Genomic DNA, 14197 nt, shown 5'->3' with positions numbered 1-14197 from the left:
TGTGTGCTCATTCACATCTGTCTGTCTCTGTGCACGGTGCACAATTCCATGCACCTCCGTGGATTCCTGCCTCCATCCCCTGACAAACCCTGGGCAGTGGCCGGTGGGGGTGGGCTTGAGAGTCAGAGCTGTCCCTCTAGGAACACCCACCAGGATTCATAACAAAGAAAGTCCACCCAGTTCTCTTCCACCTGGTTATCTTACCCGATTTGGTAGGCTTTGAATATTTTAACCAGAACCACAATAGAGTAAGTATCTGTTGGCTGAGATGGAAGGCATGTCCCATGGTGGCCATGGCTGTCCCTTCAGAGCCAAATAAAAGCTGGGTCGGGTGGCCTACAGGCCACTTTGACTTGAGAGCCCATTTGTCCTGCAAGCAGTTGGGTCCCATGAGCTCCACCCCAGCCCAGCCCTCCTGTCCTGGCTCTTTCTGCCAGCCTAGGCCTGTCCCCCACTGCTGAGCCAGGACACCTGGCCCATGGATGGCCTGGCTTCGACTGCAGTAGAGACGCAGGTCCCTGACACAGAAGGGGCCACAGGCATCGTGCAATTTCATCCCCTCTTTTGGTGGCCCAGGGAGGTAAGTTGACATGCTGGGTGGGGGTCACAAAGCAGTGAGGGCAGTGTTGTCAACCATGGTTTGTGGGAGGAATCAGCCCATACGGTGCTTTCAAAATAAGAAAAAAAAATTTTTTTTAAAGATTTATTTATTTATTTATTCATGATAGACATAGAGAAAGAGAGAGAGGCAGAGACACAGGCAGAGGGAGAAGCAAGCCCCATGCGGGGAGCCTGATGTGGGACTCGATCCCTGGTCTCCAAGATCGCGCCCTGAGCCGAAGGCAGACGCTTAACTGCTGAGCTACCCAGGCGTCCCAAAAAATAAAAATAAAAAAATTTTAAGATATATTCATTTGTGGGATCCCTGGGTGGTGCAGCGGTTTGGCGCCTGCCTTTGGCCCAGGGCGCGTTCCTGGAGACCCGGGATCGAATCCCACGTCGGGCTCCCGGTGCATGGAGCCTGCTTCTCCCTCTGCCTGTGTCTCTGCCTCTCTCTCTCTCTGTGTGTGACTATCATAAATAATAAATAAATAAAAATTTTAAGAGATATATTTATTTGTGAGAGAGAGGAAGAGAGACAATGCATGCGCAGGGGGACTGCAGAGGGAGACGGAGATGCAGACGCTCTGCTGAGCAGGGAGCCTGATGTGGGACTCAATCCCAGGGCCCTGGGATCGTGATCTGAGCTAAAGGCAGATGCTTAACCCACTGAATCCCCTGCTCCTCAGGGAGTCTGCTTCTCCCCCACACCCCCTGCCTGCCTCCAGCTCGCTCTCTCTCTTGCTCTCTCTGACTCTCAAATAAATAAATTTTAAAATAAAACAAAATAGAACCGTATAGCATATGAGAGTCAGGTTATCGTGTTTGTTACTGGTTACTGAGCCACGCATTGGTCAATTCCTTCAAATGTTTATTGAGCACCTAAATGTGCCAGGCACAGTTCTAGGTGTCAGGGACACAGTGGATGACAAAGTCCCCACCCACAGGCAGCTTCCGCTCTCGCAAGGAGGCAGAGAGCCAGACGGAACATGAGCGTATAATCCATAAAAGCCCCCCCCCCCCCGTGCTTTGAAGTAAATGGCAGCAAGCTGACCCCAGGGGCATGGGCTTGGAACCTGGTCTATCCCCCTGCTGACACTAGTGGAACCACCTGGCCACCCTCCCTCCTCACCCGTGTCGGGTGCTCACTTGGACCCTTGAAAAGGAAGCTGGCTGCCCATCTCCTCATCCAGAGATGGGCCCTCGGCCCCGGCAGGGAGGGGTGCCAGGGTGAGCACGGACTGGCTACCCCAAGGCCATCAGGTGGCTCTTCCTGCTGTCAGAGGCTTCTGCCATCTGCTCTGTCTGGGGTGGCCAGGTCCCACCAGGACATGCCTGCAGAGGTTGTCGAGGCCTCCGAGGACCTGGGCTGGGCCCTCTTTCTCCTCTTTGACTGTGTATATACTAGCTCCGCCAGATCAGGCCTTGACCACTCAACAGAGCCACTGTTGGAGTCTTCTGGGAAGATATATTTATGGCAAAATCTCGCTTCCTTCTGTTTTATGTATGACATTTCCCCACAAGGAAAAAAAAGAGTTGGAATAACTACTATCATTATTCTTCCATTGCTTTTATTTTCCACCCCAGAACCATCTGTCATCAGAGGACAGTTTACTTTACACCTCTTGGGCTGATTTCCACATCCAGAGGACACTGGACAGGGGACAGCAGTGACCCCTGGATACCCCGCTGCAAGGGGCCAGGAGGGGCGGGAGGGCAGTGAGTCATCAGCCCTGAGGTCGCTCAGGAGAGAGCAGAGGTAGATGCAGGAGTGTGAACACCAGGGTGGACGGCCCCCGGGATGGTGAGAGGTTGTGTGCCAGGTGTCCCCTCCTGCATTGCTTCTCCCGCTTTGGTCTACTCGGGTGAAAACACAAAGTTCCGCCATGGTAGGGGCACCATCTGTGACAGGAGGGGAAGCATCCATGGTGAACACTAGCACAAAATTGAGCTTCATCCTAAAGTCTGTGGGGTCCCTCGTGGACCAAGAGAAAAGAGGGCCTGAGCTAGTACTGATTTGTTAGCCAACTTCGACCTTCTGTGCCATGCACGTGAGGACCCAGTGGGACCCCACATTGAGGCTGTCATGGGAGGCCCCAAGCGTGGGTCGGACTGGGGAAACGCGCCCATGTCCTCACACGCTCGATCTGCTTCATCAGACATCCAGCCATTGGACCGTGGATGTTACACGTCTGGGTTTCTGGGCTGATGCTAAGCCGAGGAACCTGACCTTGATTCTTCGTTTCAACTTGGGTGAGCTTCAACAAATGCATTGAGCTACAGTTTCAGGGAACCCAGATTGAGGACATTTCAGGCCTGGCAACTGGAACCCACGCTGTCCTTGCACTGTCCCCCTGACTGGAAGACTGGGGCTCTTCCCTGGCAGAGGGCCAGGCTAATCAGAACCTTGTTCTGTAACCCATGAGGAGCCCCTGGGGGGTGTTAGAAGCACAATAGCAAGGCCAGATCTGTGCTTCTGGAAGAGTGTGTGAGAGGTGAATTACAGTGGAGATCTGCCATGGTCTGAATGTCGTGTCCCCCTAAAATTCATATGCTGAAAACCTAGCCCAAAGTGGTGTTGGGAGGTGGGGCCTTTGAGAGATGAGCAGTCTTGAAAGTGAGGCCATCGTGGGGGCATTAGTGCCCATGCGAAAGAGACCCCAGAGAGCCCCCTCGCCCCTTCTGCCACATGAAGATACAGCAGGAAGAGCCATCTATGAACTACAATAGTCCTCACCAGATCTGCCCACCCCTTAACCTTGGACTTCCAACCTCCCAGAACTGTGAGAAGTAAATTTCCCCTGTTTATGTTGTAAGCCACTGTGTCTGTGGTATTGTGTCATAGCAGCCCAAACAGACCAAGGCAAGGGCCCGCTGGAGTGACCCAGATGGGAGGTGATGACGTCTGGCAGCAGGCGAGGGAGGAAGGTGCGGGCGTGGTGGGCAGGTGTAAGGTGATCAGGATGGAGAACGAGGAACATCTAATCAGGCCTCAGCCCACTGTCGCCTCCCTGCATAGGTCCTAGGGAAACATGCAGGGAACAGAAGCTGAGCAAGGAAGGGAATATACCCCTTCGGTGATTCCCCTCTCTTCATGTTGCCTTCCAACTGTGGGAAGGACCAGCTTTCCAGGTACCATTAGGGCAACGCCCTGGTCTCCCTCCAACCTGCCGACTCGGCCCCGGGAGACAGCACACACTGTGGTCTGCTGGTCCATGGTTCATGGTTTAGGGGAACTGGCATCTGCCTCTCTCACCATCTGGAGGCTGCCCTGGTCCAGAGTTGACTGTAAGGTAGGGGGGACCTACTCACTTCCAGGACAAGCCATGTTCTCCAATATCAGCTTTATCTATCACAGAGATGGCAATTCGATATCCATATGCCTTATTCCTCCTTTTTTAAAAATATTTTATTTATTTATTCATGAGAGACGCACAGAGAGAGGCAGAGAGACAGGCAGAGGGAGAAGCAGGCTCCCTCTGGGGAGCCCAATGCAGGACTCGATCCCAGGACCCTGGGATCACGACCTGAGTCGAAGGCAGATGCTCAACCACCGAGCCACCCAAGTGTCCCTGTCTGCATGCTGGCTCCTTTGAGGCTCAAGAGTAGAAGAAACGAACTCTCCTTTTCAGAGAATGCTTGTCAGCGCCAGCTTTCTCCTGGTATGAGCCTTAGGGAGGTGAGCCGGGAACCACATCCAGTGACAGGAAATTGATCATGCAGCCAGAAATGGAAAGTCTGTCTCAGGAGTGTCTTTCTGTCCTCCTTTTGCATGATTAAAAACTTTTAATATATACATAATTGTGTGCCTCCACCGGGGTGTGGTTAAAAGGGCAACGTCCAAGGGCCTAGCTCAAATACTAAATAAATGTCAACTGCGTTCCCCAGGAGCACCGGGAAGGATCAGCACCCTCGTGCCAGCATGACTGCAAGGAAGGGTCTTACCTGGGGATTTCACCTTGTTTGGGGAGGAAAGAGCCCAGCCACAACTGTCGCTAAGAGCTGTGTGGCTTCAGCAAGACACCTTGCAGGGGCCTCTCCATATCTGGACATGATGGGCTAACCAGGCTCCGTGGTCCCCACCCCAGTCTGTGCCTCAGAATTTCCTGGGACCCTTAAAAACACAGAGTTGGGGCTCCAGGTCTGAAGACTTTGATTCACTGAGTCTGGGGTGAGAACCCAGGGGTCTTATTAATAAACAGCCTTTCGGGGCCGTACAGAGCAGGGGGCTCGTGAGGCTCAGGACTCCATTGTGACCAGCAGTGATGGGATCAGGATTGCTGCGGGGCTCTCAGCCTTGGGTCCTCAAGCATCTGAGAGAGAGAGCAAGAGTGAGACAACAGGAAACACCGGCTTCCTCCTTCTGGCGTCAGAGGAAATAAGTCAGGCCCGCCCCTGGGGATGCTCCCCTACCTGTAAGCCCCGCCAGGATCAGATGCACAGGTCTGGGTGGCAGGGTCTCTCTAGCTGGGGACTTCCTTGTCGAGAGCCTTGGAATAAATGTGGTTGTAGAGATTCAGGACACTAGTCGCTCCAGGGGGCTTGTAGGGCTGATTTCTCCACCCAGCCCCTGACCACACTTTGGGGAGGGGGGAAACAGGTGCTTCCCGCAGCTCCCTACGGAGGTGCTCTGCCCTTTCTGCAGCCTTCCCGCCACCAGCTCCCGTCTTCCTGGCCCTCCGCACAGCTGCCAGGGCCTGTTCCCTGATTCAGGAGAGAAATCCAGGCCTCTCTGGCTGGACCTCCAGCCACGGCTCACTGGTCCAGGGCCACGGATCTGCAGGAGGAGTGCAGCCAGATCCACATAGCAGGCACGGCGGTGGGGGTGGGGGCTGGGGGGTGGTGACAAGCCAAGTCGGGATCTCTAAGGAGGGCTCAGCAGCCTGTCCTGGGCTGGGTGTCAGAGCAAGGTGGGGGTGGAGGAGCGCAGAGCACCACGCATTCAGAATCTGTGTCAGAGCATTCTTACACAGTGATCCCAGGCTTCTGTGGTGTTTGGAGGCACGCTCCCAGATGTCCGCATCACACTGGGCATAAGGGTGCAGGTGTGTGGCCACCGGGAGGTGCATCTAGCTGCTGTGTTCCTGGGAGACCAAACTGGGGACAAGTGAACACAGCTGGTTCCAGAAAACGTTGGGTACCCAGCAGGTTAGCAGAGGCTGACAGTGAGTGTTCTGGGGGTGCTCCGTCCGTCTCCCTGGCACTTCTCCAAAGAGCCACCTGCCCTGGCCTCCTGTGGCAGCTCCATCCCCAGACTGCTGGCTTGGCGGCACCCAGAAACACAACCCAGGTCTGGTTCAGGGTCCTGGGGTGCTCCCAAGTGCTCTCCGACTTGGACACAGGAGTCTCTCCGGGGAGGGTGGCTGGTCATGGGAAGGAGGGTGAAGTGATTCCGGATGCTCAGTTTTCTGTGGTGTGATGGGAGCGTTCCTGTGCACCTCCTCTGATTCCCTTGGCCAGTCTCTGGTCAGTTTGACTCGCCAGGGCGATTTTTTGAGCGTCCTTGGCCAGAGCTGCTGCAAGGGGTCATGAGACTGTACTCACCAGGCTCTCCGGGAGGCAGGGCGGAGATCCCGCCTCCTCTCACAGATGGAAACACTGGGAGGTCATTTGACTCTTACAGAACAATCCCCCCCCCCCCCCCCCCCCCCCCCCCCCCCCCGTCCCCCCAAGACCGCTGATTTCCAGCTCACCACTGGAGACAGAGAGCGCATTCCAGGTCGGCTTTAGCAGTCACCAGGGAAACTGCCTAGTGACCGTGTCAGCAGCTGGGGGTGTGCTCTGCAGCGAACACCACACGGCATGCTGAGAAGCTGAACGCCAGATGACCTTGAGCCACTTCACTTGCGATTTCAAGTGTGCTGAAGACGAAGCCCATGCAGAGCGGGGGCGTGAAGAACGTGCAGCACCCAGATGAGTTCCTTGTGGGCGCCCAGGCCTGCAGCCCACGAGAGGCCCGAGGCCGGCTGTGGCCTCCCTGCCTCCTCTGCTTCTATGGGCATCTACGCAGTGGCCAGGAGGAACCTCCCACCACCCCAAGCAAACCCGCTGTCGTGGATGAAGGCCTTGTCACACTGGGACCGAGCAGATGGCCCACCACATCCATGACTGTCTCCCTACTGCTTCATCTTTGTGCTCAAATTTTCCCCTGTGGTCGATACCAGGGGCACACAGTCTCTTTTCCTAAAGAGAGAAAGAACTCCCAAAGTGAAAAAAATGAGGTCAATGGATATAGGAGTTTTTCTGACACTTGGCAAATTTCTTTCCAAAGTATGTGTGCCGTGTTATGACATCACCGTCAATGTGTGAGGAGTACCCAAGCCGCCCTGGCTCCGCTGGATATTCCTCTTTTAAAAGTATTTTTTGGATCCCTGGGTGGCACAGCGGTTTGGCCCAGGGCACGATCCTGGAGACCCGGGATCGAGTCCCATGTCGGGCTCCCGGCATGGAGCCTGCTTCTCCTTCTGCCTGTGTCTCTGCCTCTCTCTCTCTCTCTGTGTGACTATCATAAATAAATAAAAATTTTTAAAAAAAGTATTTTTCTAATTCAATAGTTACAAATGTGTGGCCTTATCAGTATTTCAAGCTGGATTCTTGGCCTACTAGTGATACTGAATATTTTCCCATGTTTGTTCACTGTTTTCCCATTTCTAACAGATTTTATTTATTTATTTGAGAGAGAAGGAGAGAGATAGCAAGAGAGAGCATGAATGGGGAGCAGAGGGAGAAGCAGACTTTGTGCTGAGCAGGGAGCCCAATGTGAGGCTCACTCCCAGGACCCTGAGATCATGACCTAAGCCGAAGGCAGATGCTTTACTGACTGAGCCACCCAGGCGCTCTGACTTCCCATTTCTAAATTGTGTTTTCTCACCCTTTGCCCACACATCTACTGGAAGGTCAGTGCGTTTTCTTGTCAATATGCCTGATGTTAATGCTTTGTGATGCTCACTATGTATGTATTAGGGGTTATAAAGCACAATTGGGTGTCCTACTCAGCTTTAATATGTCAGAGTGTGCCTGGGTGGCTCAATCAGTTAAATATCTGACTCTTGATTTCTGTTCAGGTCATGATATCAGGATTTGTGTGATCAAACCCCACTTTGGGCTCCACCCTGAGCATGGAGCCTGCTGGGGATTCTCTTTCTCTCCCTCTGCCCCCCCCGCCCCCACCCGCCCTGAGCACTCTAGCTAAAAAAAAAAAAAAAAAAAGATTTTAACATGTCAAGATGGGATCCTAGTTTTTCTTCTACAAACCTGCTGTACTTTCTCTGGTCACATTAGGTGATACTGCAATCCACCCTAGCCCAGAACCTGAGTCCTTCTGGATTCCTCTTGTTCCCTGATGCCACAAAACTCATCCACCGGCCAGGCTCCCTCCTCTGACCCTCCCCAACCACCCAGTCAGGGCCAGGCCCCCTATCCCAATCACTATTCATCACAGAGCCCTATATTTTCTTCCTCAAAGCACTTACTACAATCAGAAATTCTTTCATTAGTTTGTAAATCTGCTCTGTACCTTTTCTAGATTCTGGAGTATAGAGCATAACCTCCATGAGGTCAGGTGCCATGGCTGCCAATCCATCATTACACATCCAGTGCCTCAAGCCGTGTCTGTCCCTCAGTGTGAGTTCAATGAATGAGTGAACAAACTTGGCCCCTGGAAGCCTATTTTAAAGATTTTATTTATTTATTGATATATGTATTTTAGGGAGGGAGAGAGCATGGGAGTGGGAGGGAGGGGCAGAGGGAGAGGGAGAGAGAGAATCCCAAGGAGACTCTGTGCCAAGCTCACAGCCTGGCCTGGAGCTTGATCTCACCACCGTGAGATCATAATGTGAGACAAAATCAAGAGTCGGATGCTTGACCAACTGAGCCACCCAGCAGCCCCATGTAAGCCTATTTAAATTCATGTGGTTAAAAAAAAAAAGTTCATGTGGTGGAGAGCTCAGACAGAGGGTTCCAGCATTGGCTTTGGGGGCACATTCCAGATATAAAGCTCCACACCTTTCTGTATGATCTTGAGTGAGTTACTGGACATCTCTCTGCCTCAGTTTATTCACCTTTAAAAATGAGAACAATGGTACCACTTCCATAAGATTGGAAGATATACAAGATAATGTGGACAAAGTGCTTTAAAATTGAGACTTAGATGGTAAACTCTCAACAAATGTCAATCCTGGTCAACATTGCTTTATGATGTTCCCGTGTGGTTTCCAGGGTTAGTAGTTATTCCCTTCTTTTCATTAAAGCCTTAATTAATATTCATTTATATTTTATTTCAGTATCTATGATATATTTTTATTTATTTAAAAGATTGTTTTTCATCTATTTGACACAGAGAAGGAGAGAGAGCACAGGCAGGGAGAGCAGAAGAGGGAGAAGCAGACTCCTTGCTGAGCAGGGACCCCAATGAGGGGCTCAATCCCAGGACCCCAGGATCATGACCCGAGCTGAAGGCAGACACTTAACCGACTGAGCCACCAGGTGCTCCAATGATATACTTTAAAAATTATTTTAAAAAATGTTTACTCTTTAATTCATATGGAACTTACTTCAGCGAATTAAATAAAGTGAATTTTCAAATGCTATCGGTGGCATATGTTGACTCATCTGTCCCATCTGCTATGCTTTCTTTAGCACTCATTCAGTTTGTATATATAATAGGGCATTTTTCCTGGCTATCAGGTCTGTCCCCCAACCCCTCATGGGGTCGCCCTATTCCACTGAGCTCCTCAGGCTTCCTAACTATGTCTGTGCCTTGCAAGATTCAGGCATCCTCCCCAGATTGCAAAAACGTCACATCTGTTTGGGATGAGTGTTTGTTCTGGTTCCAGTCCCTCTCAAGACTGCTTGCCCATCTCACCCTTGGCTTCCCCAAGACACCAGTTTATCCTGGTGTAAATGCCTCCTTTTCACTTGAGCCAATTCAAACAGGTTTCTGCAGCTTGTGACCAAAAGAGTCCAAAAGTAAACTTCACCCTAATAATGTGCTTGAGGAACATCCCCAGCCAATGAGGCTGCTTTACTGCACCACGTGGAGATTAAAGTGCTGTCTCTAAAACGTCATCAGACAGTTATCGGCCAACAAGATCAGTGAAGGACAGGAAAGCCTTTGGGGCATGCACATGTCATGCCACACGCACCCACCCTGTGAGCACCTTGACCATGGTGGGTGCCCCAGCCCTGTGTCCCGGTGCTAAAGATTCAGGAGAATCCAGGAAGGCAGCTGTTGAGACACAGGAAATAATGTGTGTGCAAGTACTTGCAAAAACCATATTCAACATTTTTAAATATGTTTCGGGATCTGTGCTTTGAAAATATCAATATGGTTTCTCAGTCTATGAAGGTGATGAGTGTAGAGATGACTCTACACTCACCCTAGAGCGCAGCTGATCCTCCGCCCCTTCATTTTGTTTTAGAAATTCTTGACAGCTGCTTGGTTTTGCTAAGTACTTTATTCTTGCTTGGTTGAAGCGGGGAGGGTGTTTGTTGGCCATTTGACCATTTTTCTTAGACACTCGGTATGGGAAGAAAAGTGTATCATGGGAAGTGTGTTCTGGATTCTAGTTATGATTGGTTTGCTGTCCTTAGAGAAGGGAAGAGCTCCAAGGGAAGGGAAAAGATAGGCTGGCACATGGGAGCAGAAAATGTGTGGCGGGGCTCCTCAGGCAGAGGGAGGGAAGAGTGACTCAGTCTGATGCTCCATCTGGGCAGGAAAACCGGCCAAGCTTGCGCACTTCCCATCAGCCCTGCACCTGCTGGGATCTCCTGGCTGGAGCAGACTCTGTACGGTCACCTGGTGTCCCCAGCACAGGACACCCTGGGGCCTTTTTCCTATTCGGTCTGATGCCAGAGGGTGTGGCCATCTTCCAGTTACAGACAGAGCTAACAGCAGCCACTCTGCTCTCACTTGTGCTGTGCTTAAAGCACGGTGAAATGCTTGTACACAACAAAGAGATGGAGCATAAGCAAAGGGTCAAGTCCTTTTGATTTATCCCAAAATGATGGAAACCAATTTAGAATATGAAAACTCTGACCCTCTCGACTCCCCTTCTGTGCTGGTCTCACACTTACTGCTGGCCTGGGCCCTGCCCTTCCTTCATCTTTGCCACTCATCCATGGTATTTCTTGCAGGAAGCCTCCTGGGGTTGCCACATCCCCAATCCTTCCCCTTCCTCTGCTTCTTGGGAGAAGACTCTCCCAACGCCCACCACCGTGCATGCAGAGGGAACGTGAACGTGCAGACTATATGCTCAGACCATTGTAAACCCTGAGACTCTGAGCTAGAAGGAGAGAAGTATCCTCCTCTTCTGGGGTTCACCATTACTGGGTACTTCAGGTGAACCAGGGCAAGTAGTTTTGCTCTCTTCACTCTCCTTACCTAATTCAAAACAACCTCTACCAGCAGCTGATGTTATCAGGAAGCCCTGGTCCCCTTGTTTTTTGCCACCTGGCTATTCAAACATTCAGAGCAACAATTTACATACATCCTATTAGGAATCCTCCCAGATTCAAATGAGTTACTGCTAGAGGACATCTTTTTTCCATAACCTAGAGATTTGGTTGAAGATGATAGAGTCTTCCAGGAAAGAAAGGGCAAGTGATCTGCTTATGTTGGCAGCTGATACCTGCCCTGCCCTGTGGCTTAATGGTAGGTGAAGGCCAAATTCTCCACTGGCCAGATAATTTATCTCCAGAGTAAGTTTCCTGTGGCTCTCTCTGGTCTGGGGAGTGTGCCTAATGCCCCAGGAATTATCTGAGTGGGTCGTCCATGCCTGCCAGATACCTGAACACCAGTCTTGGGTTCCCTGATTCTAATAGGCCTGTGGATATGGCTCAGATGGCTCAGGAGAAACTGATTGATTTTAACAAACTGTGAGTCAGTGCGGCATGCGATTGACCATGCCAGGCCTTGAACATGGTTTCATAAGGGCGTTACTTTCCAACACTATTCCTGATTGCATTAGCGATATATTGCCGTGTAACAAACCATGCCAAGGCCTTGCAACTTCAGACAATAAAGATTTACTGTTTATTGTTCATGAGTCTATGGGTTGGCTGGGCTCAGCTGGGTGGTTCTTCTGCTCTGGGTCGGGTTGGCCTAGATCACCTGCTGCAATTGGCTGGCAACTTGGTAGGAATTAGAAGACCCAAGGTGGCTTCACTTGCATATCTAGCACCTTAGCTGGGGTCCCTCTCTACATGCAGACACCTGTCATTCAGCACTCTGGCCTGAGCTTATATGTAGTGACTGAACCCCAAGAGCCCAGAAGCAGGTACCATATGGTCTTGTAATGCCTGGGCCTAGACTGGCAGAGCACTTCAGCCATATTGTCCTGGTCAAATCAAGTTACAAAGACACTCTGGGTTTACTCATAGGGAGGGGAAACAGGCTCCACCTCTAGATGGGAGGAGCAGTGTGTGGTCTGGGGCTGGGAGGAATTGTTGGCATCATCTTTGAAAACAATTTACCACACTAGTCAAGGAAAGGAAGTCAACAGAGGGGTAGATTTTATGTGGTAACATACAAATTGCAATTTTTTTCAAGGTTGAACTGTCTCATGTGGTCCCCTTCCAGGGAGGGTGTCAAGCAGAAAATGTAGAACTCCACTTTTTTTACTACAGTATATTCTCATTAAAATCAAAGCCCTTCAAAGTGAGTCTATCGTGGCAGAAAGCACATCAGTAGTTTCCGGGAGCCAGGGGTGGGGAGGGAGGTTGACAGCAAAAGGGGAAAAGGAGACTTTTTGGGGTGATGGAAAATATTCTACATCTAGAGCATGGTGGTGGTTACACAGGTGTATACATTTGCCAAAACTCATTGAACCATATCCTTAAAACAGGTACATTTTATTGCATATAAATTATACCTCAATAGAACTGGTGAAAAAAAAAAAATCAAAGTTGACCTATGAGGACTGATCAGAAAGCCTGAGTTTGAAATGTGGTTAAACGAAGCTGGTGCTAGGAGTATACTCTATTTACAAACAATAGCAAATTCCTTCGGGGAGGGAAAGGAAGCTGGAGGCTAAAGGGGATGTTTTGTTCATTCCAAAGCAGGATACAGTTAACGTTACCATGTCCTCCTGCTGTGATTGTACTTAAAAACATTCGCTATCATTTGCAGAATGTTGAGTAGGTGATTCTTGGTATTTTATAGATTATTGAAGAGTGACTGCATCCTGCTTCCTGGGGTGCAGGAAGGGCTGGGGTCACCTCCAAGCAGAAACAAACAACAAAATGTGTGGGTCACTCCGTGTTAGACCATCTTGGAATTAAACTGGTGCCAGCATTGGGGAAAAGGAATTGGTGACCTTTGCATATCGCTCCAGGGACTTGCTAAGAACTTCAGGAGCCAGGATCCTGCAAAGCCGGGGATCCAAGGAAAGTCTGCACCTTGTTTGGATTCTGAACGTCAAGGAGGGTTGTCTTGGAGAACCTGGAGATGAGGTGGGCGGATGGGTGCCTTGAGTTCCCGACTGCCAAATGCATCTCACCTGGGCTTGTGGAGACGGGGCCAAGGACTGCCAGGCTCTGAGATTCAGCTCCAGGGAAAGAGAGTGTCTGGGGTGAGCAGGAGAGGGAACAGTGTTTGGCTTTTCTTGAGGGGGCCAGAGGCTGGCCAAGAATGCCCATCAGAAAAGCTATGCAGTGGCTGCAGGACTGGGAAGGGATAGGGATCCTTGCTCCTGGGTGAACTGGGTGGGGATCAAGGAGTTCCTGGTTGGGAAAGGTGGCCCTGGGTCTCCTGGGCTTACTGCATATACCAAGTGGTGGGTTGGGCCCTGAGCTGGAGACCTTCTATAAAGAATCTTCTGTAAATGAAGATGTGTTTGGGAAAACAAGTGTTAAGTAGAAGTAGTGGAGGTGCCTGGGTGGCTCAGTTGGTTGAGCATCTGCCTTCAGTTCAGGTCGTGATCTCAGGGTCCTGGGATCGAGTGGGGCTCCCAGCTCAGCGGGGAGTCTGCTTCTCCCTCTGCCTCTGCTGCTCCCCCTGCTCATGCTCTCTCTCTGTCAAATAAATAAATAGCCTTTTAAAAAAAGAAGTTATTGTTCAGATGAAATTCGCTGTAGCCACATCTGCAATGATTGCAATTTATTACAACCTTGTCAGCAAAGCACAATTTTACATGGACCACTGATTCTTGTATCACGATGGGTGGTAATCTTGGTTACTATCAGAATTCTACTTGAACTTCTAACTTGTAGGGTCAGGCCCAGGCCAAACCCTCTCTGGGGTTAAACTTCTGACTATAATGAATAAAGCACGTGGGCCGTTAAGGAGGGGAGGCTGTGCCCAAGATGTCATTCTAGCTTTCCTCTCAAAAGGGCTCCCTGTGAGGGACTGGTTTTCCCCTAAGTATAACTGGCTTATCAGTTAGTGTCCTCATGTGCCCCCTCCCCCAATTAAAACACAACTGTTAAAATAAATTTCTTGGGAAATTATTCTGCTCAAGGGATGTTGGAAGAGTTCTGATCACATACATATCTTCATTATTAATTATTAATCATTAATTATTGGCAAGGTCTTCACTTTTACCCTTTTAGAGATTTTGGATTAGGGTGTTTTCCCCTCAGGCCAAAGGAATAAAAATAT

General features: G+C 50.4%; 1 long non-coding RNA gene across 1 annotated transcript; it reads right to left on the bottom strand.

Annotated features, from left to right (window-relative positions):
- Positions 1–3988: 3988 nt before the first annotated feature.
- Positions 3989–6609, bottom strand: LOC112648800 (uncharacterized). Its single transcript, XR_003129329.3, has 3 exons — positions 6294–6609; positions 5014–6116; positions 3989–4913 (listed from the first exon to the last, which is right to left on the bottom strand). It is a non-coding gene; the product is annotated as an uncharacterized LOC112648800 (long non-coding RNA).
- Positions 6610–14197: the final 7588 nt, after the last annotated feature.

This window comes from Canis lupus, chromosome 7 (genome assembly GCF_003254725.2).
Source record: "Canis lupus dingo isolate Sandy chromosome 7, ASM325472v2, whole genome shotgun sequence".
Taxonomy (NCBI): Eukaryota; Metazoa; Chordata; class Mammalia; order Carnivora; family Canidae; genus Canis; species Canis lupus.
This window is presented reverse-complemented; position numbering and strand designations above follow the sequence as displayed.